The 26,064-nt window shown below is 42.6% G+C and overlaps 1 protein-coding gene across 1 annotated transcript in view; it reads left to right on the forward strand.

Annotated features, from left to right (window-relative positions):
- Nucleotides 1-24,592: 24,592 nt before the first annotated feature.
- Nucleotides 24,593-26,064, forward strand: part of sulf2b (sulfatase 2b) — a 189,951-nt gene continuing 188,479 nt past the window's right edge. Inside the window, exon 1 of the mRNA XM_046343783.1 lies at nt 24,593-25,126. The gene's annotated coding sequence lies outside the window, so the exon portion shown is untranslated. The remainder of the gene's footprint in view (nt 25,127-26,064) is intronic.

Consider the following 26,064-nt stretch of genomic DNA (forward strand, 5'->3'; position numbering starts at 1 on the left):
GCACTCAGAGTGGAATAGTTGATGTCGGTGAATACACACACACACTCACTCACTCACTCACTCACTCACTCACTCACTCACTCACTCACTCACTCACTCACTCACTCACTCACTCACACACACACACACACACACACATAGATACGTAGAGAATACCAGTCAAAAGTTTGGACACATAATCTTTATTTTTACTATTTTCTACATTGTAGAATAGTTGTGAAGACATCAAAACTATGAAATAACACTTGAAATAATTTAGTAACCAAAAAAGTGTTCAATCAAAATATTTTATTTTTGAGATTCTTCTAAGTAGCCACTCTTTGCCTTGATTACAGCTTTACACACTCTTGGCATTCTCTCAAACAGCTTCATGAGGGAGTCACCTGGAATGCATTTCAATTAACAGGTGTGCCTTCTTAAAAATTAATTTGTGGAAATAATTTTCTTCTTAAATTCTTATGGCTAGGGGTTCTGCTAGTGGCACCGCTCGACAACATTCGGCTGAATTTGTTTTGAAATATGTAACTTTCACACATTAACAAGTGCAATACGCCAAATGAATGCTAAACTTCTTGTTAATCTACCCATCGTGTCCGATTTCAAAAAGGCTTTACAGCGAAAGCACAACATATTATTATGTTAGGTCAGAGCCAAGTCACAAAAACACACAGCCATTTTTCCAGCCAAAGAGAGGATTCACAAAAAGCAGAAATATAGATAAAATGAATCACTAACCTTTGATGATCTTCATCAGATGACACTCATAGGTCATCATGTTCCACAATACATGTATGTTTTGTTCGATAAAGTGCATATTTATATCCCAAAATCTCAGTTTACATTGGTGCATTACGTTCCGCAATGTTTTGCTTCCAAAACATCCGGTGATTTTGCAAAGAGCCACATCAATTTCCAGAAATACTCATAATAAACATTGATAAAAGATACAAGTGTTATTCACAGAATTAAATATATATTTCTCCTTAATGCAACCGCTGTGTCAGATTTAAAAAAAAACTTTAAGGAAAAAGCAAACCATGCAATAATCTGAGTTCGGCGCTCAGACAACAAATCAAGCAAAAGAGATATCCTCCATGTTGGAGTCAACAGAAGTCAGAAATAGCAATAGAAATATTCACTTACCTTTGATGATCTTCATCAGAATGTACTCCCAGGAATAGCAGTTCCACAATAAATGTTTGATTTATTCGATAAAGTTCATCATTTATGTCCAAATACCTCCTTGTTGTTAGCACGTTCAGCCCAGTAATCCAAATTCATGACGCACGAGCAGACGAAAAGTCAAAAAGTTCCGTTACAGTCTGTAGAAACATGTCAAACGAAGTATAGAATCAATCTTCTAGGATCTAGGACATCTAGGATGTTTTTGTCATAAATCTTCAATAATGTTCCAACTGGAGAATTCCTTTGTCTTCAGAAATGCAATGGAACTCAAGCTAACTTCTTTAATCCGCACAACAGTTTTCAGCTGTGCTAACATAATTGCAAAATGGTTTTCTAATGATCAATTAGCCTTTTTAAAATGAATGTGCATCTATGAATGCGATTGCACTGTATTCATGGATGCACACAGTGTTTTGTCTACACAATCGCGGTGTGGTTATGGCTGTGCGATATATAAAATTAATAAAAATGAATGTATTTGTGCGGTGTTCCAAATGCCTGTATCGCAAGAATCAAGCTTTTTAATTATTTATTTATTTTTATAAGTCTTTGTCTTTATGGTCTCGTCTCCTTCTGTGCTGTGAGCACTGTGCACATTCCCACTCGCACACAGACACCAAGCCCCTCCCCCTGCCACCCACAACAGCAAAAGACGAAACATAACTTATTCTCTGACAACAAGCAATTTAAACTATCCACTTTTATTTGCATTTGTGGTGTTGTCCAACAATCAGTCATATGGACACCAAAATGCTTCGACATTATTTTACTGCAGTATAATAGACAACTTAACCTTTTGTACTATTCCCTTTTAATGTCTCAACCCCCAAAATGTAGAACAGAGCAGACCCTACTAAAACGAGAGTATCAATGAACATGATTGTGCACGCCTTTTCGGTACCATGTACCGCTAATACCATTTTAGCCACAGACTGTTATCTGCTTATGGTTGTCTTGTGGAAGGCTCATATTTAGCCTAGGTATAATTTTACAAGCCCTGAATTCATTAGATTATTTCTGACTGCTTGACCTTTAATTGTGCATCAAAGCTTTATTTAGAGAAGATAGAATATATATACAGTATATATCGTGAAATGCCTATAGGTTTGAAAAACTCTGATTTTTCGGCTATATTGCCCAGCCCTAAGTGATGCAGGATATCCTTTGCTGTTTATTTGTCTGTTTTTATAAGCATGTATAATTCACCCTGGTCTTGTAGAGCTCACCATGTCCTGCCTGTCTGTCTCATGTCCTGAGGGTTAATAGGGAGAGCATGGACTTTCAAATGACATTAAAACATTGTGAGGGAGAGAGAGCGATGGGGGCGGACATGGAACCAGATGGAAGGAGACAGACAAAGGAAGGACCACTTTGACCTCCTTGACTATTGACCAGGACTCTTAACACCCATCAATAACCCATTTGAGATCAGATCAGGGGCTGTCTGGCCTGTCTAACCTAACACACACACACACATATCTGACTGGTGCTGGGACAGTGCACGCCTGGAACGTAGGGCTGTGGTAATTGATTTGCACACTGAGGCATTATGTTGAGACTGATTCTCCTGAGATTGTGGGTTAGATGCTGTTGCTACTGTTGTTGCCTTTTTTCCAGCGGCTGTTAAAGGATCATTTTGCTGACTGAGGGATGGCTCTCTGCTCTCTCTCTTGTTTTCCTGCCTGCCTGCAGTTGGTGCCTAGCAGGCCGTGGAAGAAGAACAAAGCGCTCAGTACTGCTGGGATGGATGCATTAAAAAAACTCTGGGCTTTCCCCCCCTATTGGAGTCTGGGACCTGGACTCATTTCCCCCTTCCTGTATTGCCATTAACAATTAGGGATCTGCTGATCAATGCAAGCTATTGAATAGAAGTCCTCTGGACACTTTGTTTCTCTGAACACCATACCATCACTGATATGTAATGGGACTTCTTTAGATAATTGCTGTGTGCGTGCGCCTCAAGGTCTATTCACACTTGTCTGAGAATAGTATGACTGTGATGATGGATGATGTGTAATGTAGAGCAGGCAGGTGTTCTATATCCTATCATCAGGCCCTCCTCTGTTATCCACTCCTGCTGCTGCACTTTAAGAGAGCTGGGAGCTGGTGACGTTCCGTTATGCTGTTCAATGGCTCTCTCTCTCTCCCACACCAGAGGAACGCCTCGCTCTCCCAGAAAGCTAGAGGATTTAGTACGCTCACTTTGTTTATTTGACATGTTTGAGTTCTGTGGTGGAGCTAGGCCCTGAATCACTCAGTCAGGGAGGCAGGCAGGCTGACAACAGGCCAATTAAAACGTCATGCCGCATGCTTTTTAATTAGCCACAGAGAGTCGCCCTGCTTTGGGTACAGGCATGTTTTAATGCCATAAGTTTCTGAAATTTGCCTTTGAAGCAGGTGAAGACGATCTGATGCTCCTAGGGATCAGGAGGTTTGGTGGGGGCGTTGGGAAAGGGGGAACAGTCCTTTATTGGGCCCCTGAGATGGAGCCATGACATTTGGACAAGGGGTCAAACGTATTCATAATTTAATAAAACCTGCTGCTCTGTCACAATCAAAATGGAACCTTCCATCATATATGAGCTGCTGTCTTTAGGAGTTTGTTTCATGTATCAGTCTGCATCATTGAAGAACATTTTGTGTGTGTGTGTGTGTGTGTGTGGTCTGTATGTCCTATACTACTCTCGTGTTCAAAAGGCTCCGGAATAATTGATTGTGTGTGTGTGTGTGTGTGTGTGTGTGTGTGTGTGTGTGTGTGTGTGTGTGTGTGTGTGTGTGTGTGTGTGTGTGTGTGTGTGTGTGTGTGTGTGTGTGTGTGTGTGTGTGTGTGTGTGTGTGTGTGTGTGTGTGTGTGTGTGTGTGTGTGTGTGTAGGGCAGGACGGAAAACAGTGCCTTCAGAAAGTATTCACAACCCTTGACTGTTTCTATATGTTGTTGTTCCAGCCTGAATGTAAAATGAATTAAAGTTAGATTTGGTATCGCTGATCTACCCCATTATTGCGGATGTAGCGAAATGCTTGTGCTTCTATCTCTAACAGTGTAGTCATTTTCAAGCATGGTGGTGGCTGCATAATGTTATGGGTTTGCTTGTAATCAGCAAGTACTGGAGTTTTTTTTAGGATGAGAAGAAACGGAATAAAGCTAAGCACAGGCAAAGTCCTAGAGGAAAACCTGGTTCAGTCTGCTTTTCAACTTTCAGCAGGACAATAACCTAAAACGCAAGGACAAATAGACACTGGAGTTACTTACCAAGATAACATTGAATGGAATGTTCCTCTGTGGCCTAGTTACAGTTTTGACTTAAATCGGCTTGAAAATCTATGCTAATACTTGAAAATGTCTGTCAATGATCAACAACCCACTTGACAAATATTGAATCATTTTTCAAAGAGTAATGGAGAAATATTTTACAATCAAGCTTTTCAAAGCTCTTAGAGCCTTACCCAGAAAGACTAATAGCTGTAATCACTGTCAAAGGTGAATCCAATATATATTGACTCAGGGAGTTGAATACTTATATATTAGTGCGTTATTTTCCATTAATTATTATTTTTAGATTTTTTCTTCCTACAGTGTCATTAGTATTTTGTGTAGACTTTAACAACTTTGTAACACAACAATTGGAAAAAGTCAAGGAGTGTAAATGCTTTCTGAAGATACTGCATATGATGGCAAGAGGAGCTGAGGCCTTGAAGTGATGCGTCAGCTTAATCTCCAGTCATTCTGCTCCCTGGTGTTCCGATAAAGGCCATGGCCTGTTGGAACGGGAATTGTGGCCCCTGAGTTCCCGTTATGGATATCTCAAGAAAATAATAAAACAAAATAGGAAAAATGCTCTGTCAATCTGGGTCATGTTGGTATGAGGCAATACACTGACAATAAAAGTGGTCGAGAAGATATGTTCAGGAAGGTGATGTATTTTCCCTCTCTCGATCTCTCGTCTCTCGTCTCTCGTCTCTCGTCTCTCTCTCTCTCTCTCTCTCTCTCTCTCTCTCTCTCTCTCTCTCTCTCTCTCTCTCTCTCTCCCTCTCTCCTCTCTCTCTCTCTCTCTCTCTCTCTCATTTGTTTTTGTTTTCCTCCTGCGCAGAACCTCTCCCACTCTCTGAGCCTGACTCTGGTAAATACATAAGCGGAGAAATCCTTTCTCTGACAGGTCAGCTTCAAATGGTTAACCTACAGCGCGTAATATGATCAACGGTCTCTGAGATCAGATCAATGCTGACTAACCGATACGGTGTGTGATAGGATTGGTAACGATATGTCTGTCTTCTCCCTGCCGATGGCCCCTCCATCATTGAGCATTATACACAGCACAGCGCATATGGTAGAGCTCTCCCACAAACCTCCATGTGGCCTGTTACTCAGACCCTGAACCCTTCAAGCTCAGCTAGAGAGACCGATACTCTGTAGCTCAGTTAGTAGAGCATGGCATTTGCAACGCCAAGTCGGTAGGTTTGATTCCTGGTACCATGAAAATAAAGGAGAGCCGCACGCTCTAAGAGCTCAGATGCAAAAATGTCATGTCTAACGTTTCGACAGGCAACCTGTCTTCATCAGGGTATAATCACAAACACTGCAGAGTGACTCGTTTATATAGTGTCAAAAGACATACACACACAGGTGTCTGTAATCATGGCCAAGAGTGGCCTAATATCATTGGTTAATTCTCAAATATTAAAATGACATACAAAGAAAATACAAAAAACAAACGAATAGCATACGATCATAGATTCAATTTAGACTACCTAAGCCTAAAAACAATTACAATGCCAAAGTCACAATAATCACAAGAATGGCTTCAGATCAAAGTCTACTTTGAGACCGAAGGGAGCAAGGATTCCTGGTCCCACCCATATGTAAAAATGTATGTATACATTATTAATAATCGATTTATATGTATGTATGTATGTATGTATGTATGTATGTATGTATGTATGTATGTATGTATGTATGTATGTATGTATGTATGTATGTATGTATGTATGTATGTATGTATGTATGTATGTATGTATGTATGTATGTATGTATGTATGTATGTATGTATGTATGTATGTATGTATGTATGTATGTATGTATGTATGTATGTATGTATGTATGTATGTATGTATGTATGTATGTATGTATGTATGTATGTATGTATGTATGTATGTATTCTTGAAGGATTTAATTATATATGTGTGTGTGTGTGTGTGTGTGTGTGTGTGTGTGTGTGTGTGTGTGTGTGTGTGTGTGTGTGTGTGTGTGTGTGTGTGTGTGTGTGTGTGTGTGTGTGTGTGTGTGTGTGTGTGTGTGTGTGTGTGTGTGTGTGTGTGTGTGTGTGTGTGTGTGTGTGTGTGTGTGTGTGTGTGTGTGTGTGTGTGTACACTACTGTTCAAAAGTTCAGGGTCATAGAAATGTCCATGTTTTTGAAAGAAAAACACATTTTCTGTTCATTAAAATAACATCAAATTGATTAGTAATACAGTGTAGACATTGTTGATGTTGTAAATTACTATTGTAGCTACAACCTGCAGATTTCTAATGGAATGACTACATAGGCGTACAATTTAAAGGCAATGCTACCAAACACTCAATTAGTATATGTAAACTTCTGACCCACTGGGAATGTGATGAAAGAATTAAAAGCTGAAATAAATCATTCTCTCTATTATTCTGACATTTCACATTCTTAAAATAAAGTGGTGATCCGAACTACCCTAAGATAGGGAAGTTTTACTTGGATTAAATGTCAGGAATTGTGAAAAACTGAGTTTAAATGTAGTTGCCTAAGGTTTATGTACATTTCTGATTTCAACTGTATGTGTCATCGATGTGTATAGCTGGCAGGGAAGTCAGGCTCAGGAGAATCGAACTTGGTATAATGGAGTAGTTTAATAACTTAAAAACACAGCTCCAAAACCATAATACATAATCAAAGCAAAGTGCACCAATACAAACTACACGATCATGAACAAACAAACAATCTCTGAAAATGACATGAGGGGAAACAGAGGGTTAAATACATAACAGGATAATGAATGGGATTGGAACCAGGTGTGTAGGAAGACAAGACAAAACCAATGGAAAATGAAAAATGGATTAATGAATCCTAGAAGACTGGTGACGTCGACCGCACCGCCCGAAGAAGGAGAGGCATCGACTTCGGCCGAAGTCGTAACAGTATGTATATATAAACTCTTGTGTGTGTGTGTGTGTGTGTGTGTGTGTGTGTGTGTGTGTGTGTGTGTGTGTGTGTGTGTGTGTGTGTGTGTGTGTGTGTGTGTGTGTGTGTGTGTGTGTGTGTGTGTGTGTGTGTGTGTGTGTGTGTGTGTGTGTGTGTGTGTATATATATCTGTGTAAATGTGTTTGTGTATTTAAACTCAGCAAAAAAATAAACATCCTCTCACTGTCAACTGCGTTTATTTTCAGCAAACTTAACATGTGTAAATATGTGTATGAACATAACAAGATTCAATAACTGAGACACAAACTGAACAAGTTCTGCAGGCATTTGATTAACATAAATGGAATAATGTGTCCCTAATCAAAGGGGGGGTCAAAATCAAAAGTAACAGTCAGTATCTGGTGTGGCCACCAGCTGCATTAAGTACTGCAGTGCATCTCGTCCTCATGGACTGCACCAGATTTGCCTGTTCTTGCTGTGAGATGTTTCCCCAGTCTTCCACCAAGGCACCTGCAAGTTTCCGGATATTTCTGGGGGGAATGGCCCTAGCCCTCACCCTCCGATCCAACAGGTCCCAGACATGCTCAATGGGATTGAGATCCGGGCTCTTCACTGGCCATGGCAGAACACTGATTTCCTGTCTTGCAGGAAATCACGCACATAGTGAGCAGTATGGCTGGTGACATTTTCATGCTGGAGGGTCATATCAGGATGAGCCTGCAGGAAGGGTACCACATGAGGGAGGAGGATGTCTTCCCTGTAACGCACAGTGTTGAGATTGCCTACAATGACAACAAGCTCAGTCCGATAATGCTGTGACACACCGCCCCAGACCATACCTAGGGTGTCCAATCAAAAATGCATCTTTGACCAATGGGTAAAATAATATGTTAGTTGTGTAGATGATATCGATCATAATACTTTCAAAAGTTATTGGAGATTTTACCCTTGTAGGATGACCAGAATTAGGGTGAAAGTTTGGTCACATACCTAGGGTAAGAGGGCCCCAGTATAATTCAGCCACTAATATTATGGGGAACAGGAAAGGCGATATTGATTTTGACGCTCCAAATGAAGGGGGAAGCCACTACTGTTCAGGAAAAGGGGTAAAAAGTGGCATTGTTGGGCCGAGAGCGTGTAGGCTATTGACAGATTGATTGACAGCTCTTAGAAGTTTGGCACAGCCCAGCGGTTCTCCCAGCTCTAAACTATTCTGTGTGAAGCCCTCTAGCCAACTTGTCCCTCTACTCTACAGTGTATCAAGGATTATCCTCTGAAAGGTTTGACTTCTCATGAATTAATAATGTGCTTTGCCCTGAGGCGTCCTGCCGATTGCCGGATGTAAAAAAAAAGTGACTGCTGTTCATAAACACCATGTAAATGATTTATAAAGTAAATTGTCCGGTGGAATAAAGAAGTGAAGCCCCAGATGCATTAGAGATGACATGATGTCGAGCAGCCTCATGTCTCATGGAAACGATGACCTTTGGATGTTTTGGGAAAATATTGTGTCTAAAGAAATGTCACTGTGAATATCTGTGTATAGCTGGGAGATGTGGCTGGGCCAATGTTCAGGCTACATGTTTAACACACCAGGGACAATTGGAGCTCACTGACCTTAAACAACTGTTCGCACGCATTTGATTGAAGATTGGCAGATTTGTTGTGATATTTGTATATATAATTTGCGTTACTGCAGGTCTGGAGTCCAAAGAGTCACTGAGGATAAAGGGTGGAACAATAAAGCTACATTTAGATGAGTTCTCATCTGGTACACCATAATGCAGTCATGAAATCGTGTGTGTGTGTGCGTGTGTGCGTGCGTGTGGGTGTGTGTGTGGGTGTGAGTGTGTGTGTGTGTGTGTGTGAGTCCCATAATTGCAATATGTTTGGCCGGGGTGCAGCAGCAGTAATTAGGCAGTGTTGGAGAAACAGAGAGCTTGCTTGGGTTGGCTCTGCTACTCCTGTGCTACCAGAGTCGCAACTCTCTGCTGGGTCCGTCCCGTTATGTTGGGTTGGCAGCGACAGGAGGCCTGGCTGCCTGCTGCCATGGCAGGTGGCATTATTGATTGAGCCTTCCGTTTCATTTCCTCTCTACTTTTAAACGACTTTTCGAGGAGCACTTTGCTGGCACCGTCAGTGTTTTTTTGTTAATTTAACTCAATGATGTTGTTTCGTGTGTGTGTGTGTGTGTGTGTGTGTGTGTGTGTGTGTGTGTGTGTGTGTGTGTGTGTGTGTGTGTGTGTGTGTGTGTGTGTGTGTGTGTGTGTGTGTGTGTGTGTGTGTGTGTGTGTGTGTGTGTGTGTGTGTGTGTGTGTGTGTGTGTGTGTGTGTGTGTGTGTGTATACTTGAATGTGACATCTTGCTCTCGTATGCCACAAAGATGATATGCGAGAACACTGTCTCTAGTGTAATGGGTATTAAAGGCTGGAAGCTATAATTACTATTTTGACCAAGGATCAACTGAAATGTGGTTCACTGTAATGAAACGTCAATAAAGACTACTCTCTTTACCTATACAATATTAATCTTCAGAAGTTGTATTTAAAAAAAACTGTTTTTCTTAGCTGAGTTTCCATCCAATTGGCAATAGTATTTCATATGAATATAAATAAATGTCCCAGCAGAGATGTGTTTCCATCAAATTGATTTGTTGTGGATAAAAAGCTGTGCGTGAAGACATAGTGCACATCACTTTTGCGATTAAATTCCCATTGTACCGAATAAAAAAAGTTTCCATCGCATTTTCAACTCTACTGTTGTCACGTCCTGACCTTAGTTCCTTCTTTATGTCTCTATTTTGGTTTGGTCAAGGCGTGAGTTGGGGTGGGCATTCTATGTGTTTTTTCTATTTCTATGTGTTTGGCCTGGTATGGTTCCCAATCAGAGGCAGCTGTCAATTGTTGTCTCTGATTGAGAACCAAATTTAGGTAGCCTTTTCCCAACTGTGTTTTGTGGGTAATTATTTTTCTGTGTGTGTTTGTGTGGCACCTCGGTTGCATCACGGTCTTTGCTGTTTACCTGTTTGTTTTTTGGTTATTTCGGTTTCACTTTCATTAAAAGATGTGGAACCTCATGCACTCTGCGCCTTGGTCGATTTATGACAGGGAGTTTGAGGATAGCGAGCGTGACAATTGTGCTCTAGCCAACAGTTTGCAGATACAGTGTAGGTATATCCTACTACATGATGAGATTACTATTGACAAAAGAGCAAGATTATTTTTACTTGTCAAACTGTAGCCAATCCTCGATTATCATGTCACCAGAATAAGACCCTCGATATTTATTGGAAAGGAGTGTCAATCTCATCACCGTGGACTTTCACCACCCTGTGACGTTCATCATCATTTATTTCATCTGTAACCTAATAAACTGTATGATCCCAAGTGTACTTCGATATGATGGTTATTATATCAATAATTCCACCACAATTTCACACACAATACATTTTACAGACACAAAATATCCCACCACATCGAACAAACACATTTTCTGTCAGAATGTATAAATAAAATTGAACTGAAAATGGAACTGTTTCCATCACAGCTGTCATGATTTTTTATTTTATATGGTATGACTTTTTAATCACATAACCGGGGATGGAAACGTGGAAAAGTGAGGCAAATTTTTTGGGGGCCGGAGTGTCTTCAAACTTTAAATGGGCACTCAGAATTATACAGATTATTTTCTTTGTAATCTATCGACAAGGTTCTATTTTTCAGTTTTGTGTGACATTGTGCCTTTGAAATCAATATGACTTCTGGAAGTTTCTTCATTAAGCAGTAGCAGTTAGAATAGTGATGTAGAGACCTTGAATTAACTCACTACTGTATAGCGGGTCTATTAAGCTTCACTTCATAAGGAAACTTGCCTTAGGGTCACAACAATGTAATGGAAATGATCTGTTGAAATGAAGAGCCCTGGGTTATATTGAATTGTAATGAGCTTGAATGAAGAGCGAGAGAGAGTGAGATATATGCTGTTTGAATGAGTGAGAGAGTGTGTCTGTTTTTGGCCTTGGCATGTAGACCTTCAGACACATTACAGTGGCTTTAGGCACATCAATTTTTCACAGCCATGCTTTTTGAAGTTAGGAGTTAATTTCAGACACCGATTTAACTAGCTACACCATTTCCACAGTGCTCCATTTTGCTGTCTGTCGGTGTGGTGCCAATGCTCTCTTTCAAGTAAGAATGACCCAGAGCAGGACTCAGAGGCACATGAGCTGCATTAGAGTTGTTACCATTATCAAATGAAACAGCTGTAGGACCGAGGTCCTGCAGAATCCCCCCCCCCACACACACACACACACACACACAAACAAATGGTAGTGTGGTAGTAAAACACCACTTTACTTTAACTTACTAGGACAAATGCAAATAGAAGAGCAAGCATGGTGCCATTTCAAAAAATAATAAACTTTTATGAGTATAGAAATTATTAACCACATTGGTGAATTATCAAAAGGGCTTAGTTTGACCTGCTGTGTTTCTCCCCTTAAGGTAATTGGACCAATTAGTGGTTATTAATGAAAATAACATGGCAGCTTATGGTTGAATGTCTCGAGGCTACTAGAGCACATCATCATGCCTGCTTATCCACATTTGTCAAAAACATTGAGAATTTACAAGAATATAAACAAGGAAAGAAAAGATTACATGAACAAAACATTAACATCCCTCGGAGAGATGATTCCTCACGATAAACACACAGAAGGATGCATGCAGAGTGAAGTGTACTGCTATGCCAGTTGTGTTCAGAGGTATTTAAGGACATTTCAATACGAGGGTGTATCTATGCATCTACTTTTCTCATCGATGCACACCACCACACTCTACAGATTTAGAATGAAGAGTTCAGACTAAACCCCTGAACACTCCTCCTCTCTTCTCCTCCTCTCCCATCCATCCATCTCCCCTCCCAGTGCATTATTGAAACCATTCTAATATATTCCTCTGTGTTTTTGTAATGGGCGATGGCCCTCCCATCCCTCTCGCCCTTCCTTCCTATAGGTAGCCATGGTGATGTGGTTGGTGTTTTCAGTAGCATGGTGGTCTGATTGATGGTGACTTTCTCTTTCAGGAACATGACATGAGCACAAAAAGGACAACCTTCCAGTGAAAGCAGCTGCGGGACAAGAGAGGAGAAAGAGGAGAGAAAGGCCCCAGTGGCAGGGCTTTGGGGGTCTGTAGAGGCCAGGGGGGCTCAGGGTTGGGGTAGGGGAATAAGGTCAATCTAATTTGCACAGTGGCCACTCTTTTACACTCCCCGGTGAAAGGAAACATGTTTCATCCGCGAGGTGCTCGCTGTTTGAGGAGGAAATTCATTGGTGATTTGGGTCTCATCTCAGGACAATAGCACAGCGAGAGGTAACACAAACACCCTCTCTCTCTTTGCAGTTGGCTACAGAAAAGAACACCGACTCAGTGGAGAATGAAAGGGAGACAGAGAGAGAGACTCATTCTAGCTAACACACCGCACTCTTCAGTGGACACGAGGAGAGAACGTTTAAGAATCTATCAAAACAATCTCATTCCTTCTATCCTATCCTCTTCACTCCCTCTTCTCTGTGAGTGGAGTTAACTAGAGAAGTGATTGGAAGCCACTTGACTCGTTAGCGAAAGCTCTCAATCCACTTAAGGATGTTTCTAAGCACTGCACAGTACTTTCCCTTCACCTCCAATGTTTCTAGCTGGAAATGAATTCTGCCGTGCCAATGCATGTTTTCTAATTATCAAAAGCACAAAGAAGGAGCAGAATGTTGGAGATGCCTTACCAATTACATAACATTATCCACCAAAAGCATCCCAGTGGGACACATCAGCTTTGTAGCAGAGAAGTTACAAACTAAACATGTGGAAGACAAAATGAGATGCTGGAACATTCTCTGCATTACTAACTGTGTTTTCATCCCAGTGTTTTGCCTCTGTAAATGTCAGTTATAATGCATTTTTCTTTAGTGACATTGAAGCTCAAACACATATGGTCCAATCAGTCCCTGTGGAATGTACTGTATAGGAACTTAATGTATGTATAATGTATAACTTGTCTTACTGGTACAGTAAAGTAAGTGTGTGGCAGTGATTTTGCGGGTTCAGCAGTCAAACGTGTAGACATGACCCAGCAGTGTGTAATGGGTATATGAGATACAGTATGTGGGTGTTGGTGAGAACCCAGGGAGGAAGATGTAACGGCCTGTTTGGGGAGCAGGATCCAACCCTGCAGGCTAATCTCACAGATTGACTACTGCAATGACATTTCCTGTGACATGACTTCGCAGATTGAGGATGTTCAATAGCTGGTGCAATATCACTGAACCTCTCTCTCGCACACTCTTTCTCTCTCTTGCTCTCTTTTTCTCTCTTTCCCTCTCTGCAGAGATGGATTTAACTGTTCCCACATGTCTCCATCTCTCCTCCTCCTTCATCTTCTCCTCCTACACTCCTCCCCCTCCCTTTATATATGTAAACTTCTCTCCTCCTCCTGTTCCCTGTTTCCACCTTTTCTTGCAGCTCCAATAATATAATATATGCCATTTAGCAGACGCTTTTATCCAAAGCGACTTACAGTCATGTGTGCATACATTCTACGTATGGGTGGTCCCGGGAATTGAACCCACTAGCCTGGCGTTACAAGCGCCATGCTCTACCAACTGAGCTACAGAAGGACCACCTAATGATGCTGTGTTTGTCCAAGGATGATCACTATGACTGAAAACGGAAATAGTTCTGCATCACTCAGCTTTTAATGTTGCCTACAATATGGGAGTGGTTATCACTCCCCAGCAGACATGACCCCATTGGTCCCATGTGGGGATTTGATGGGCAGGGGCTAGCCTAGACAAAGCCACACCAATCCCACACCAGCCTGACACTGGCTAGCCCATAACAAGCCCAACTCAGGTTAGTCCACACCAAGACAACACCAGCTCAACATGGGGTAGCCCACACCAAACCTAACACGGGCCAGCCCACACCTTGCCTAACACGGGCCAGCACACACCTTGCCTAATACGGTCCAGCCCACACCTTGCCTAACACGGGCCAGCCCACACCTTGCCTAACACGGGCCAGCCCAAACCAAGCCTAACACGGGCCAGCCCACACCTTGCCTAACACGGACCGGCCCACACCTTGCTTAACACAGGCCAGCCCACAACAAACCTAACATGGGCCAGCCCACACCAAGCCTAACCCGGGCCAGCCCACAGCTTGCCTAACACGGGCCAGCCCACGCCTTACCTAACACAAGCTAGCCCACACCTTAAATTAATACGGGCCAGCCCACACCAAGCCCAACTACCTCATAATGTAGAGGCTCAGAATATAGACGCTCATTCGAATGTTTGTGTTGTGTGGTTTGCAAATACCCCAATTCATATTGTTAAGTTAAAAAGAATACAAAATATATATTTCTGACACCATTCAAACCAATCAAACCAACGAAGGTTCTGGGCTTCAAAGAAATATCTCGGAATCCTTATTTTTCAGATATAACTTTTTGCTCTATGTTCCCAAGTTATTTTTGTGCAACCATTACTGAGAGTGTCATTCCAGTGTTCTGTTGTATATTGTCAACAACAACAAAATATTATGTACACTGCCAGTGATGAAGTCTATAAAAAGACTTGGATAAGTAACAGCATTGTTGTCTTTCTGATACAATGTAATGGGCAGCTTATCTAAAAGTGGGGGCTTATTTCTGGCGAAGTGAGGGCTGCCCTTGGGGCCACCTGCGCATTCGCCAAATTTGGGCAGCCTACATGGGTCCAATGTTTTAACCTGCATTGGGCCCACATTGTGCCAATGTGGGCTTGTTTGCTGGGAGAAGATGGGTTTATTTCAGGCAAAGTGAGGAATGCCCTAACCAGATATGGCCTACCCACACTGGGCCACACTGGGCCAATTCATTAGGGGCCAATGTGGAGGCGATGAGCAAAGGCGCACCTACGTGTTGCCAATATTTTAGCCAGCGTTGGGCCCACATTGTGCCAATGTGGAAATGTTTGCTGGATCAGTTCCTGGAAATACAGAATAAAGAGAACTCAACAAGAAACTCTCTTAAACTTAACCCAGACAAACCTTCAGAAAGTATTCACACCCCTTGACCTTTTCCACACTTTGTTGTTTTACAGCCTAAATTAAAAATGTATTAAACTGAGATTTTTAGTCACTGGCTACACACAATACCCCAAATTGTCAAAGTGGAATTATGTTTCTAGATTTTTTAAAACAATTTAATAAAAAATAAAAAGCTGAAACGTTTTGAGTCAAGTATTCAACCCCTTTTTAGGGTTGACCCCAATTAGTTGACTTGTCAAGAAGTAGCATATACAGTGTATATATATATATATATATATATATATATATATATATATATATATAAAAACTGCCGTTCAAAAGTTTGGGGTCACGTAGAAATGTCCTTGCTTTTGAAAGAAAAGTACATTTTGTCCTCTAAAATAACATCAAATTGATCAGAAACACAGTGTAGACATTGTTAATGCGTCTGCTAAATGGCATATATTATTATTATTATTATTATAATGTTGTAAATGACTATTGTAGCTGGAAACTGATTGTTATGGAATAGGCGTACAGGCGTCCAGAGGCCCATTATCAGCAACCATCACACCTGTGTTCCAATGGCACAAGTTTATCATCTTAAAAATACTTATTGATCAGTAGAAAACCCTTTTGCAATTATGTTAGCACAGCTGAAAACTGTTGTTCTGATTAAAGAAGCAATGAAACTGGCCTTCTTTAGACTAGTTGAGTATCTGGAGCATCAGCATTTGTGGGTTCGATTACAGGCTCAAAATGGCCAGAAACAAATAACTTTCTTCTGAAACTAGTTAGTTTATTATTTTTCTGAGAAATGAAGGCTATTCCATGCTAGAAATGACCAAGAAACTGAAGAATTCATACAACGCTGTGTACTACTTCCATCACAGAACAGCACTAACCAGAATAGAAAGAGGAGTGGGAGGCCCCTGGTGCACAACTGAGCAAGAGCACAAGTACATTAGGGTGTCTAGTTTGAGAAACAGATGCCTCACAAGTCCTCAACTGGCAGCTTCATTAAATAGTAAAACACAACTTTCAATGTCAACCGTGAAAAGGCGACACCGGATGCTGGCCTTCTAGGCAGGGTTCCTCTGTCCAGTGTCTGTGTTATTTTGCCAATCTTAATCTTTTATTTTATTGGCCAGTCTGAGATATGTCTTTTTCTTTGCAACTCTGCCTCAGTACTTTCTGAAGGTGCTCTATGTACAGTATGTTTCTTAAACGGAGCCAACAGTCACTTCCTATTTGGGACGTTATCTCTCTTCTGTTACTTGATCATTAGCTGAGTGTGGGATGCAGACTGTCTGTGACGCACATACTACAGAACAGAGGCTTGGCACTATTACTGGTCTCCTCCTCTCCTCCTACTCTTTTACTTTCGTGTTGATTGATCCTTCTGTCTGCCGCTGAGGCCTTGCCATATTCCGCTCCCTCATCTTTCAGACCGAGCAGTGGAGTAGCTAGCTGTAAAGGCATGATAGGGGCCATTGCATGCCATAAAGTGAGCCATTCTATAAGCTCATTGAGGGTGTGCAAGCTGTCATACTGAGTTTGTGCTCTTTTCCTGGGTTGTGATGTGTTGATGTTTGTTAATCTGTGGATTACCGCAGGAGGGTGTTATTGTATTATTACTCTGCTGTAATGGAGGTTAAGGGAGCAGGAGGGGCCTAAGGGCTTTACGATGCATATCGAAACATAGCTCACTGAAAATTTGCGCTCTCAAATAAGCATGGTCTCAGAAACTCAATGTATTGGATCGGTGCTGGAGGGTGAGGACGATGCCAGTATCGCAATACTTGTTAGTGTCGTGGCAAAGAAACAAAACACAAAGGATTGAACTTCTTTCGAAAATCAGCCCTCATTCAGAGTCACATGCATTTATTTTCCGAGCTATAGCACACAATATTTTGGTCTGCTTCGTGTTTTCATTATACTGCATATCGCGATACTGCAGAGCCTTGTGATAAAGGAGAACTACATGTTTTGTGCACCTCTTCTCTCTGCTGATTTATTCTGTGATGAAAACCCCTCATTGTGCATTCACTGTATGTATCCCCATCTTCACCAGCCTGCCTGTTTTCCCAGGACTCTGCTGTTGACCCACAAGCTTGCATTGTTTAGCTCTGTTAAATGCCATTTATTCTTATTATACTCCCATTAGTGTGGAGCAGGCTGCCTCCCCTCGCACTTCTCTCCCACGCCTCCCGTCACTTATTAATATGATGAAATGGAGGGAGAGCAGAGATCAGAGCAGGTAAAACAGAGCAGAGAGGCCTGAGCAGCGCCAGGGAGAGTGGGTGGGAGAGCAGATTGGGTGTTACGGAGAGAATGAGTGGATAAATGAGGGCTGAATGTTGGATGGTGAGCACTGCCGTCCGTTCTGCTCCACTGCACTGTCAATGGGCCCCCACCTCAGACCCTAGCCTGCTCCCCTCCTAGAGGGCCATCTGCCCAGGGAGGGGGCTGTGAGGGTTAGGGGGTGGGGGTCAGAGGGAGGGAGGGGCTGTTCAGCGTGTAGTGTTAGCCATGGTGGAGTGGGGGTCTGGAGAGGTCAGTCAGTGTGGCCAGTAGGTTTTGTCTGGTGCAGGGTCCTCTGGTGACCCCCCCCCCCCCGATCTCTTAGGCCTCTGTAGGATACCAGGCTAATTTAGCAGTGGATTAAAGTAATAGTATGGCCCGAATAAAATCAGATCATGACAGAATCACAAAATATTGTTTTTCAAGATTGTTTTGATCATGTGGACTGCAAATGTTCCGGGAAGCCTCAGACAATAACATTGATTTATACGCTGACTCGGTGAGTGAGTTTATTAGGAAGTGCATTCGAGATGTTGTACCCACTGTGACTATTACAACTTTCCCAACTAGAAACGGCGGCATTCGCGCAAAACTGAAAATGTGAACCACCGCATTCAACCATGGAAAGAGATCGGGAATATGGCCGAATATAAACAGTGTAGTTATTCCCTCCGCAAGGCAATCAAACAAGCGAAATGTCAGTATAGGGACAAAATGGAGTCGCAATTCAACAGCCCAGACACGAGACGTATGTGGTAGGATCTACAGGCAATTACGGACTACAAAAAGAAAACCAGCCACGTCACAAACACCGACATCTTGCTTTCAAACAAGCTAAACACCTTATTTTCCAGATTTGAGGATAATAGAGTACTACCGACACGACCCGCTACAAAGGAAAGGGGGCCCCCATCTCCTTCTTCATGGCCGACGTGAGTAAGACATTTACACGTTTTAACCCTCGCAAGGCTGCTGACCTAGACGGCATCCATAGCCAATCAGAGCATGCGCAGACCAGCTGGCTGGTGTGTTTATGGACATATTCAATCGCTCCCTATTCCAGTCTGTTGTCACCACATGCTTCAATATGGCCACCACTGTTCCTGTACCAAAGAAGACAAAGTTGCCTGAACTAAATGACTATTTCCCCTTAGCACTCACTTCTGTCATCATGAAGTGCTTTGAGATACTAGTCAAGGATCACCTTACCTGCCACCCTAGACCCACTTCAGTTTGCATACCACCCCAACATGTCCACAGACGATGCAATCACCATCACACTGCACACTACCCTCTCCCATCTGGACAAGAGGAATTACCTACAGTGGGGAGAACAAGTATTTGATACACTGCTGATTTTGCAGGTTTTCCTACTTACAAAGCATGTAGAGGTCTGTAATTTTTATCATAGGTACACTTAAACTGTGAGAGACGGAATCTTTAAAAAATCCTACAGGGAGGACGTGAGGGCACTCGGAGTATGGTGTCAGGAAAACAACCTCTCGCACAACGTCAACAAAACAAAGGAGATGATCGTGGACTTCAGAAAACTGCAGAGGGAGCACCCCCCCTATCCACATCGATGGGACAGTAGTGGAGAAGGTGGAATGTTTTAAGTTCCTCTGCGTACACATCACGGACAAACTGAAATGGTCCACCCACACAGACAGTGTGGTGAAGAAGGCAACAGAGCCTCTTCAACCTCAGGAGGCTGAATAATTTTGGCTTGTCACATAAACCTCAAACAAACTTTTGCAGATGCACAATCGAGAGCATCCTGTCGGGCTGAATCACTGCCTGGTACGGCAACTACACCGCCCTAAACTGCAAGGCTCTCCAGAGGGTAGTACGGTCTGCACAACGCATTATAGGGGGCAAACTACCTGCCCTCCAGGAAACCTACAGCACCCGATGTCACAGGAAGCCAAAAAGACCATCAAGGACAACAACCACCCGAGCCACTGCATCATAGCTGGGACATATAGACTGCAAAACAGCTTCTATCTCAAGGCCATCAGACGGTTAAACTGTCACGCCCTGATCTGTTTCACCTGTTCCTGTGATTGTCTCCACCCCCTCCAGGTGTTGCTTATTTCCCCCAGTGTATTTAACCCTGTGTTTCCTGTCTCTCTGTGCCAGTTTGTCTTGTATGTTAGTCAAGTCAACCAGCTTGTTTTCCCATACTCCTTTTGCTATTCTCTTTTTGATAGTCCTCCTGGTTTTGACCCCTGCCTGACTCTGGACTACTGTCCCGCCTGCCTGATCATCCTGCCAGGCATGACCTTGATTCTGCCTGGCCTTTGGTACCTTTTGGACTCTGAACTGGTTTTGAACCTTTTGCCTGTCCATGACCATTCTCTTGCCTTCCCCTATTGGATTAATAAATATTGTAAGACTCCAAACATCTGCCTCCTGTGTCTGCATCTGGGTCTCGCCTTGTGTCATGATATAAACAGCCATCGCTAACATAGAGAGGATGCTACCAACATACAGACCCAAATCACTGGCCACTTTAATAAATGGATTTAATAAAGGAATCACTAGTCACTTTACATATTCTACATTACTCATATCACATGTATATACTATATTACATACCATCTATTGCATCTTGCCAATGCTGCACGGCCATTGCTCATCCATATATTCATATGTACATATTCTTATTCCATCCCTTTACATTTATGTGTGTATAAGGTAGTTGTGAATTTGTTAGATTACTTAATAGATATAACTGCACTGTCAGAACTAGAAGCACAAGCATTTCGCTACACTCGCATTAACATCTGCTAACCATGTGTATGTGACAAATAAGATTAGATTTTTGATTTGAAATCCAGACATTAAAACAGAATTCAACAATATTCCAAAATGTTTTGAACTTAGTAGGAAATCAACTAAATGTATTTATCTTTATATGGTTTTAGATTATCATAAGACATGGACAAAATCCATCTGTGGTTCGTATTTTGCTTCCATTTTCTGAATAGTCAACGCAGGAATGCCCCTCTCTGTTTGCGTGTGTCTACCACTTTGTGCAGTTGTTAGCAATGATGATAATGTAACCCTAATTATTCAACTCATTTATCTATCACCTTCTCAGAAGGGCCCGTGGGTTCGATGATAAAGAGTCAGGTTTATACACAAATTATTTTCTATACTTTAATCTGTCCAAGTAGCAGCAGCACAAACTTTAGTGGCACAACAAGTTCAATCTCCATCACTTCACTTCTCTGTCACTCACACATCTCTCACGTGAATCCCAACATAAAATCTGTATTGCAGTACCATAATCAAAGACTTAAATACACATTAAATAGTTTTGATTATAAAATATATATTTCTTATTCGAAAACCGTGACTACAGTAATAATGATCAAATCAAATCAAATGTATTTATATAGTCCTTCTTACATCAGCTGATATCTCAAAGTGCTGTACAGAAACCCGGCCTAAAACCCCAAACAGCAAGCAATGCAGGTGTAGAAGCACGGTGTCTAGGAAAAACTCCCTAGAAATGCCAAAACCTAGGAAGAAACCTAGAGAGGAACCAGGCTATGAGGGGTGGCCAGTCCTCTTCTGGCTGTGCCGGGTGGAGATTATAACTGAACATGGCCAAGATGTTAGAATGTTCATAAATGACCAGCATGGTCAAATAATAATAATCACAGTAGTTGTCGAGGGTGCAGCAAGTCAGCACCTCAGGAGTAAATGTCAGTTGGCTTTTCATAGGCGATCATTAAGAGTATCTCTACCGCTCCTGCTGCCTCTAGAGAGTTGAAAACAGCAGGTCTGGGACAGGTAGAACATCCAGTGAACAGGTCAGGGTTCCATAGCTAGTGCCTAACCTGGTATCATGATATGATTATTTGCATCAATCCAGTGGTGATTTATCTAGCAATCTCACCTAACCAAACAAGTCTCTTGCTGGTGTTCAGTTGAATTAGGATATCTACACCCAAAAATGACAATTTCTACATTTGTTTTATACACCTCGGAAGTGATTACCTGATGTGGTAAAGAATTGTTGTGGACTTAAAACATCACATTTAGTTTTTCAATTAAAAGTGTGATTTTGAGAGAGAAAATCTGAAGAAACTGAAACTTGGAAAAACAAAACTGAATTTGGGAAAAAATATAACAGATTTCATATGACCCTATAATAGCTTACGCTGAAACAGGAAATCTGTATTGATTATAAACAGAAGACAGCAGCCCAGCCATAAATGTGTCAGCACCCCCTCCTCTCTATTTACTAACCACAGAAATCATGCACGGCTGTTTCTATTTGTGGGGTCAAACATTACAACTGCATTTGCTGTGCAACTACATTGGGCAAACCCTAAGTCTTGTTATCATGCTCAGCCATAATTGGAGAAACAGTTTCTTTTAGAGCAGATAATAATTAGCAGCAGTAACCGCCAGAGCAGGTATGTTCAGAGAGACAGCCCTCCCCTGAACTGCACTATACTGTAATGGTTCATCCTTTGTGGAGTTGTTTTCCCTGCACAGTCGGGTGTCGCAACATTTTAATGAGCAGACATAGGACGGGATGTTAGTTGGAGGCTGAATTGCTTAATCTGGGCTTTTAGGAGGGAAAGTGGGGTAAAACAGGCTGACATGGGAGGAAGGGGGGGAGGTAGCTGCTGGTTGGGGAGGGGAGAGGAGAAGGGCTTGTTTTATGGGCTGGTAATGGTTTTTGTGGGTGGATTTCACACATTACAGCTGGATGATGAAACAAATCCACAGCAGCGCCTCTGTGATCACAACATGATATTATCAACCAGGAATAAACAGGGGGGCTTTGCAAATGGATTGAGGGGTGTTCACAATGAATCTAGTGCACTTTGGTGTTTAGTGTGCTTGTGTCTGTGGGAATGAATTAGCCCTGAGTGGAGAACAAAGACATTCATCACCTCCCAGACGCACGGCAGGTGATTGATTGAGATCTCTAACCTTTTCCTGACACTGTAGCTCCACAGTAAAGAACCTACCATTCTGCACCTGGGGATGTTGCACTGAACAATGCTGATAGATGTATGCTGGCAGATCAGATCAGTAGAGAGGTTTGTGGAGATACCGATGGATGCACTCGACTCAAATGTTAGGTGTGTGTTTTCAGCCCCGCCTGATGATACGAGGAGATATTGTCAGTCAGGGACGGCAGAGTTGTCTAGCAAGGCCAGAAGGCTCTGAACTCTGAAACTGAATTGATAGGCAACCATGCCTGCTCTGCACACTGGGAGGGAGACGATTGGGTGGCAGGCAGGCACTGCAGGTTTTGGATCCAGAGTGCAGTCAGATAAACCAAAAAGGTTATTATCTCTAACCTCCCTCGTACTTATTGTATCACTGTATCTGTGAGTAGGTTGAGCACAGTAAAAAATATCTCCACGCCATTGTGTTTAACCTTCATCTACAAGCTGCTGGTTGTAAGGTACTGCTACAACTGGCTTATTGCATAGTGTTTCTGTTTTCTTTCCCTCCCCTGACAACTGAACACTCCTTTCTACAGCCTTAGCACTGCCTGAAACCCAGAGAGTCATACAGAGACCGGCAGTGCAAAGTACAGTAGAGCCACTGACAGGCTCATTCATACTGACTCAAACTCTCTTTCCCTCTCACACACTAGTCTGTATAAAGTAAGGGCAATGTCCTTTAGGCTAGACTTGTCTGTCAAAGCAGCTGGCCAGGGCTTTTCCCATGGTAGTTTTACAGGGTGAGGAAGGGAGTGAGGAAGGGAGTGAGGGAGGGAGTGAGGGAGGGAGGGAGTGAGGGGGTCTTAAAGGCCAGCCACCAGAAAGACCAGATGGAGAGAGCCTGTAAAGAAATATTTTAGTGGAGCGAGATTGGGAGAGAAAGCAATGGAGAGAGAGAGAGAGAGAGAGAGAGAGAGGACTTGACGAACAGGATTACAGAGGATGGTAAAATGTGGACGCGTACACATTTGCTTGTACACAATTAGTATTATTTTTAATCTGCATTGTTGGGATGGGCTTGTAAGCAAGCGTTTCATGGTAAAGTCTACCATGTGACAAATACAATTGAATTGAATTTGTACACACACAACCACTATCTGGTGCTCCTGGCCAGTCAGATTCGGCCATATCCCAAGAGCTTCCCAAAATTGAAAATATTTTTGGCCCATCTTCAGTGTGACTTTCTCTTGAGTTTATTTATTTCCTTTCTGTGTTTATTTCTACTGCATAGCCTCTGGGAGTGTTTGGGTGTGTTTGTCAGTCTGTGTATCTGAATGTTTTAGTTTTGTGTATCTGTGTGTGAAACAAGTGTTTGTGTTTATGTGTCCTTGGTGTAGGGGAGTAATTGCAGATCTCTGTCTGTCTGTGCTATAGTTTTACGGTGTAACATTGTACCCCTGTTCCTCCTTTCCCCTCTCTCTGTCCTCTATTGGCTTACACAGGCCATTAAGCCCAAATCGTACCAGCCACATGAATACCCATGAATGCAGAGGATCTGAGCCAAGCTCTCCATTTCACCCCCACCTCTCATAAAATATGCTCCTGTTCCCTTTCTTTCCCTCCCTCCACTCACTCCACTTCTCACTTATAAACTTGTCCCTTTTTCCTCATTCATTTACTTCCTTCTTTCTCTTGTTTTGTCTCCGTCTCTGTCCCACCTCCCCCTATGTCTCTCTACTTATCTTTTTCAGTTTCTCTGCTCTCTCTCCTTCTCTCCATTTCCCTGGCTCCGCCTGCCTCACCAAGGGAAAGTGTTCTGTTTTCAGATTGGGCACAGGAAAGCAGTACAGCCCTCTCCCTATTCACTTCCCCCTCCTCCCTTGCCCTCCCTCCCTTCTCTCTCTCTCCCTGTCTGTGAGTGAGTGAGTAAAGCAAAGAGGCAGGCATGTTTCAACAGATGGCTAGGGCTGTCCTGATTCAACCACGACTCCACACCGCTGTTGGTTCACTGAGAACTCTGTGAGCGAGCTAGAGAGGGAGAGGGAGAAATGTAACTTTGGAGAGAGGGATTTATTTTTTTCTTAATTTGAAACTCCCCCTCCCCTTTCCCTCCTCGTTTCTCTGTGTGTCTATATTAGTGCTTTTTTCTCGTTCTCCGTACATCTGAGAGGGTGGTCAGTAAACCTTTCAGGCAGCTAGCGAGAGAGAGAGAGAGAGAGAGAGAGAGAGAGAGAGAGAGAGAGAGAGAGAGAGAGAGAGAGAGAGAGAGAGAGAGAGAGAGAGAGAGAGAGAGGAGCAGAGTAAGAGTAAAACAGAGCAGAGCAGAAAAAGGACAGAGGACAGACAAGAGATGGGAAGTGCATGGTGATGTGTGACTGATTACCCAGCCCAGAGCAGTGCCCCCTCCTCCAGCAGCTCTACTGGGTCAGTACCCTGGGACAGCACCTGCTTCCCTGACAGACATACACACGCTCAGGACCTGCATCTGTGTGAGGTACAGTGGCTTGCCCTACTTTTCACTTTGCTGCCTCTCTCTCTCCCTCTTCCTTGCTTTCTCTCTGTCTTTTTTTCTGCACTTGCTCCTGCTGGCTGCGCTGATGTAACTGGGCTCTGGGAATTCTAAGGAGGTAGTGTAGCGCAACACAGCTAACCCTCTATGGCTACAGTTACCCCCCCTCCCACCCCTTTGTGCCTCCCTGTCTTAAAGGAGCCAGGTTTGTTTGTGCTTCATGCTGTCAGTTATTTTCTGGCAAGGTGCATCCTGTTGAGTTTCTTCTAGTGTTTGCGTATCTCTTTGCTACCTTGCTGATGAGCACGTGGGAGCTTGCATTAGCTGACTAGGAGCAGTGTTACTAGGGGAAAGGGAGGGATGGTGTTACACCCTGTTCCCCTGTCTGTAGCCCACAGCCACCGGGAAGGAGTGAGAGAGACACGGGAAGACAAAAAAAGGGAAGGGGAGGTAGTGTTGGGCTGTTGGACAGACTTGAGCTGTCACTCACTATATGCATCAGGTACTGGTTCCCTGTTGAGCAACTCTGCAATGGGCTGTGATAGAGGAACACTGTTAATGTTACTTGGATAGTTGAAAGCATATAAATCATTGTTTTTCAAATGGGAACTTTGATAAAGTGGAGATACTTTCCACTTGGAACAGTATGGGAATGTGAAGTGCCTAATTTCATTGTTTTGGTTTTATCCCACTGTTGAAAAAGCATGGAAATATGAATTGGATGAACTGTCATCCTCTCTATATATCTGTTACCACTAGAACCGCGGGGCCTCGACAGACCCCTCTTCAAGCTTCATCCTGACTGCAACTTTCATCTAACAGTGTAATTATTCAATGTCATATAAGTTTTTGCAAAAATAATCATTTGGTTGTGTTTATGAAGGCCTTGGTAAAATTAATACTATTTTTACTGTGTTTCAAAT

The sequence above is a fragment of the Oncorhynchus gorbuscha genome, linkage group LG03 (genome assembly GCF_021184085.1).
Source record: "Oncorhynchus gorbuscha isolate QuinsamMale2020 ecotype Even-year linkage group LG03, OgorEven_v1.0, whole genome shotgun sequence".
NCBI classification, from domain to species: Eukaryota; Metazoa; Chordata; class Actinopteri; order Salmoniformes; family Salmonidae; genus Oncorhynchus; species Oncorhynchus gorbuscha.